A 6,257-nucleotide genomic window follows, 5' to 3' on the forward strand; every position below is an offset into this window, starting at 1 on the left:
GAGGATACAGTAGCCTAAATTGAAATGCAGAACTCCTGACTGCCTCTGGTGTCAGCTGCCGATACTCCATTGCTGGAGCTGTGGCAGGGCTGCATTGGGCTTGCAGTCCCTGCAGCTAAAGCACCACAGGCTCTGTAGATACTGCAGCCCTCCAGCTTCCAGGCCCAGGCAGTTGGACTGTGTTATCCCCTTTCCTGTCGTCTCCGAGAGAGTTTTTGACCCCTTTCTTGTTGTCCGAGGGGTACATCCATGTAGATCTGACCTGCAGGAAAGATAACTTTGATTCCTCCCAATACCAGCTGCTGTGTTGGAGCTGACCTGGGGCTCTGGCTGTGCCATTGAGGACAGAGGACAACAGTTTATTTATTTGCAGGGCCAGATGCTCCCATGTGTGGTCTTACCATGGGGGCCTTCCTCTGGTGTAAGGTCTTCGGAGGAGAACATAAAATCTGCAAGTTAGAACAAAAATATCCAAATTACACAGATTACTGGCTGCTCACTGAGCACAGCTGGCAGACTGTACACTTCTGCTGCCATGAGGACCATACAGTGGCTGTGATGACAGGATGCTGCTTGTACAGATATTAGGTCAGGAACACTCATCTTGGGTGCATTAGCAGCTGGCAGCACCACTTCTGGGTGCTTCCTTAAAGCCCAAGAGGTGGCTAGACCGTGCTTAATGACAGTGGTTTGAGTGAGCTCTGTCAATAGCCTCTGTAGAAAGCAGACTTGAAATCAGTGCCATATAGCACCCTTATGTCACATAGGATGCATGAAGTTTTGTCCTGATCTTTCTCTCACAAGAAGACAAGGGTGTCTTGTCCTCTTTCCTGCAGCCCTTAGCAAGAGCATTTCTGGACAAAGGCCATGGCACGTTTTACATGTTTGTCCACGGCTGGTTGTCTTATCTGATTTCTTTGCAGGGTCTTGGGGGTGTCGGCTGCCCCCTGGCCTTGCTGATGGCCCCTCTTCCCCGGGGGCTGGGAGGGCAGGAAGGACCTTCCCTGTGACGGGGCACTGCCTGCTCCTCAGCACAGGCGCTCTGCGCCTGACCTGGTTGCTCCACGCCTTTGCCTCAGCCACTGTCCGGCCTGCCCCCGTGCTGGTATTGAGGGCTTGGAGGTTTTGTTTCTGCTAAACCCTAGTGAAGGCTCGTTCCTGAGGGGCCAGACAAGCTCTGCCCATGTTCTCTGTAGGCCTGGGATTGCAGAGGCTCTGGCAGCGGCTTCTCTTTTCCACCAAACTCAATTAAGATTCAGTCTTGGCAGAACGGAGCCTTTCCAACTGCCAGCTGCAAAAGGCGAGACCTGTCTTCAAGGGCAGCAGAAATTATTCCCTTCCCTCAGCTGTACTTATTTCTTGGATTTGGGCTGAGGATGGCTCCGGGATCTGCAGAAGCCAAAGGAGCCACACGGAGCTGAAATGTTTCCATGCAGCGCCAGGCCCAGGGTGGGGAAGTGCAGCCCTGCGACGCATGGAGCCGGCGGGTGGCAGCGGGGGAGGCAGGAGGACGTGGCCCACGCGCTACCTCCAGGCGACAGCAGCTGCAGTTTAGCTGGAACCCCACATGTGGGGAGACCTGGGTGCTGAAATGACCCCTTTAATTAACTGGGGGTTCCTTAAGGACCCAGAAAACAGCAGAGGAGGAAGGCCAGAGCTGCGCAGCTGAAATCCCTCTCTCCCAAGCCCACAGGAACCCTTGCTGCCTGCCAGGGCTTTGCTAGGGCGAAGTTGCACAGCTCTGCTCATGTTGATGGAGCCATGCCACAGCTTGCACTGGCTGGTAACGGGCCTAGGGCACTATTAGTGGAGCATGGTATGTCTGATGGCATATGCTGGATCTTTTTTTTTCCAAGGATAATGCTAACGCAGCTTTAGAGCTGCCCGGTGTTCCTGCGGGCTCCTCCTCTTCCTCTCCCCACCTCCTGTCACTTGTGTACATATTGCTGCCATGCACCTTTTGGCGTTGGAACCAGACGCTTTGCTTTTGCTGGCCCTGTGTCCTTTCAGCTGTGCTGAAAGCTGGAAGTATCATGGGTATTGAGGGGAGTGTTTGCCTTGTGTTTATTTTTAAGACTAAATCTCTGCAGGAGTAGCAGTACAGAGAGTTGCTCCTGGGTTTCAGTAGGCTGCCTGGAATTGGAGGACAAGCTCTACTGCTCTGTACCTGCTTCTCTAGCTCTCTGCCACCTGGTTTGCTGAGGCAAAGATCTCACACTGTTGCTGATTTGGAGTTGCACTGGGAGCAGTGCTCAAGCAGTAAAGAAAGCTTCGTAGCAGCTCTACAGAGCAATGCTGTGCTAGGCCACGCAGAGAGCCGCAGGCAACGTGCCCGTTGGCCATGTCCCTCCTGCCGGCAGGTTGTGCAGGAGGGAAGCTGAGCCATATCCAGCTTATCCCGTAGCTCTTTTCAGCGCAAGGCTCGGCTGTGTCTCAGGGTGTGAATTTGTACCTTAGCTGTGCTTCACCACTGTTATTTTGGGAATGCTCCGTTCCTCAAAGTAGCAAATAGGACGAGTACAAAAATACATGCCTGGCAGAGAGCTCTCTAACCATGGCCTGGGAGCACAGAGGGCCAGAGCAGGTAGTGCCTAGCGGGGTTTGTTCTCAGCTGTGTCTGGGTAAGCTGGCTGTGGCCAACAGGAAACCCGCTCTTATTATGACAGGACGCGCTCGGCCCTTGGGCCGACTTGTGAAAGCAGCTTCAGCGGCTCCACCCTGCGCCTCTCCAGGGAGCGGCCTGGGGCTGCTCGGCCATGGCCACCGCTCTGCAGTGCTCCTCAGATCCGCTTGCTCTGAGGCCTAAGTCAAGGCTTTAACATGAAGCCTCGGGGTGGGGAAAGAAAAAGCGAGCTTAGCCCTCAGCAACCCGCTGCAAGCAGCAGCTCCTACAACCGTTTTTATGTTCACTGAAATGCTAAGCTTCTCTTGGAACAAGGCTCCAGTAAGCTGAGGGAAGTAAACTGTGTTTCCATTTAACTAATTAGCAGTCCTCGGTCCTGGCCAAAGCAACACACAACGTTACAGCCATTTTTAAGCTGTTACATGCCTGCATAAATGTGGCTGAGCGAGGCAGCAGGAGCTGCAAACTAGCTAATGGCCAAGGACAGGGTGGGATGAAGGGCCAGATCCTGTTTAGTCCTATCTATCATCTCACGTAAAGCTGAGTAACCTCAGTGACTTAAGTAGAATTACTGCAGGTCATCGGTGGCTTAGAAAAGGTAAAAATTTCTTTCCCCCTTCTGACGTTCTGCTGGTGCTGTCTTTAGCGTCTCCTTTTGAGTGATTTCTGTTCTGAAAAAGAGGCCTATTTTTAAGATATTTCAAGTCATGTCTCCTCTCTATTTTTCATTTCCCTTCCTCCTGCACTTTCTGAAAGCATTAGTCTCTTTGATGCAGATTTAATATCCTTAAGAACATTAGTGAGTAGCTCCTGTTGGCTTCATCTCTAATATTCTGCATCCAAGTTTTTTTTCTAGGGCAGCTTAAGGGAGTGGTATCTGGCTGCAGGATGTGGTCATGAAGAGCTGCCACAAAAGGCACAGGCTGGATTAGCAGTGAACAGACAATAAAACACAAGCGGGGACTTACTTAAGAGGACACGTAAGAGTTTCCAGCAAGCAAAAGAAATATTGCCGTGCACTGTGAGGGCTGCCATGCTCCACATGCTAGTTGTGCAGTGCTAGCGCTGTCGCTCATGCCCTTGTGGCATCCTTCACGGGAAGGAGGTGGTAGGCGCAGTGCTGCAGGCAATTTCTTTTGGTTACATCTTCAAAATCTTCAATTGCACATTCATTCTGAGTGAGAGGAACCCGGCTCTCCGGCGCTGGTTTGTGACGTTCCTTGGCAGGAGAAAGCAGTGGCCAGTTACGTGTGGGAGGAGCTAGGCTAAAGAGGCGAGACGTCAAAATATGATGCTAAACCTATGGATTATTCAGTTTAAGAACATCCAGAAGATGTTAGTTTAGTGAGAAACTAAAATGGTAGAATATGCTTCAGTGAAACATTGATTTAAATGTAAATGTTCATTTGAATGAATAAAAATGGTATTCAGAATAATGCAAAACACGTTTACTGCAATTACAATTAGTATTTATTTAAAAGTGCAGTGGACAAAAGCATGCCCCCCAAAATATCCAGTTCTTCAACATGTAATATTGCCCACCCAGCAACACCAAAACATGTAGTGCTATCAACTCATTGCTCTTGCAACATATTCTCTTAAATTATGTTTGCTTCACTCTCTACAAGTGTGCATAGTTTCAAGACTTGATAATGTAACATGAGCCTAAAATGGCACCAAAATCCCTTTGCCCTAAGCTTCCGCATTGACACTCTCAGCCCCAGAAGGGAAGCAGTGAGTCTCATGTGTGCGTCGCCCGTGCGTGTGTGCTCAGCGCCCCGTGGGAGCTGTTGGCCTCTGCACGAGCTCTGCAGCACGACAATGAACTTCTCGGCGAACCCCAAGCCTCAAAGCACCATTTTTTTTGCTACTTGACCTCATCTGCAGAACTACCTCGTGCCCGGATGAAGGCCGGGTGCAGGGTCCATGTGTGGCCGCAGTGCGTGGGGCTGAGTGCTCGTGCCAAAGGGTGACGGTGCTGGGCAGGTGCTCCTTGCCTCTCCTGCACAGGCCAAGCTGGGGGTCCTGTGGTTTTATTCCAGGGCAGTGATAGGACACCCCAAGGGCCTGGTCTTTCCTCCAGGTGCTGCTTTGCTGACTCCTTCCTTAGGCAGAAGCCAGGTCAGGCTTCCTCCCGCTGCATAAACTAGAGGGCAGCTGTGCAGCTGCGGTAACATTAGACAGGGTGCTCTGCACGGCCCTGCCTTCCGCTTCAGGCGGTGCAGAAGCTGGGCAGCCCCTGAGGAAAGGGACGACTCAGAGAGGGGCCCTGCAGCCGTTTGCCAGGCTTGGTGCCACAGAGCCTGGGATAACTCGCTAGTCCTCTCTGGCTTACGTGACATCACTGGAATTAGGGCGGTAACACTGAATACAGATATACAAACCTCTATGAAGCTGAGCAGCTCTCTCCCTCTCCTCACATCAAGTTTACTGGACTCCTTTCCCTTTCCTGCCCCTGAGTAGGCTCAGAAGTGGCTGTTAGTTGTGCGTTGCTGCATATGCCTTATCCCACAGTAACAATAAGGAAAGAGCCAAATTAATTAATTCACCAGCAACGGAAAAAAGTGCCATTTCTAGTACCTGTTGTAGTAACTAGGGTGTAGAAGTTGTAAAACAAAAGTAAATATATTTACAGAAAAAATCTATTACCTCCTCAATATAGAACTGTGCTTACTTTAGATGATCAGGATGTGAGATAGTGATGGTATGTGCTTTACTGGTGCTCAGAGAAACCTCAGCTTATTCCAGGGGAAGTGGCTACACACAAAGTCGCAAAGTTTAGTGTTTTTTTTTTCAATAAAAGCTTAAAGTTGTTAGAGGTGTTAGTGTCTCCAACTGTTTGTGCGTACTGAAAGGGAGCACCTTGGAATATTTGCTACTGTGATGTTTCAGATTAGCACTGGAAATAAAGCAAAGTTGAAAACACTGTTTAGTGGGAGAATTTAAACTAGTATTTCACAGGCTCCATCACTCTTAATAAGAAAGCTGAGCAATTAATTAATCCTGGGTAGTCAATACCAAAGTTGTTAAAAACCACAGGAATATTGCTTCTGGCACCTTAAATGTGGCTGCTTACAAGAAAGTGGCCTGTAGGATTACCCAAAGCCCTTTGGGGGCTTTGTGCAGTGTGTACCTTGGGAGGGCTGACGCTGTGTCTGCATGCTCATTATGCCAAGGTATTGAGCACTAGGGGCAAGATCTTGGAATAGGCTTCTAACAGGGTAAGAGGTATGTTTCAGATCAGCAAAATAATTCTTCTAACACCATAAACCTCCTGTTCTATATCACGCTTTACAGAGCACTCAAAGCAGAGGGCTGGGCAGTTGCCTTGTTCTCTTCCCCCCCCTTTTTTTTGTTCCTTTTGAAACAGATGCATGATTATCGATTCTCCAACTTGTGGCCAAGAGAAAAGGTGACAATACAGTGGAGGAGATGTTGACCCTGACTCTTCCAAAATGATCATCTCTGCTGTACGGTAAGGTCCCTGAGCTGTTTTATTTTCTGTCAACATCTAAATACAACATGCAGGAGGGGTAAGGGGATAAGACAGTTCTGAAGTCTTAGTCCTCAACTTAAAAATAGTTGTCAAATAACTGTGCTTTCAGCAGTAGCTTTGTTTCCAGAGCTCTCGATG

This window comes from Tinamus guttatus, unplaced genomic scaffold (genome assembly GCF_059628265.1).
Source record: "Tinamus guttatus ecotype Peru unplaced genomic scaffold, ASM5962826v1 Tinamus_guttatus_pri_ptg000208l, whole genome shotgun sequence".
Taxonomy (NCBI): domain Eukaryota; kingdom Metazoa; phylum Chordata; class Aves; order Tinamiformes; family Tinamidae; genus Tinamus; species Tinamus guttatus.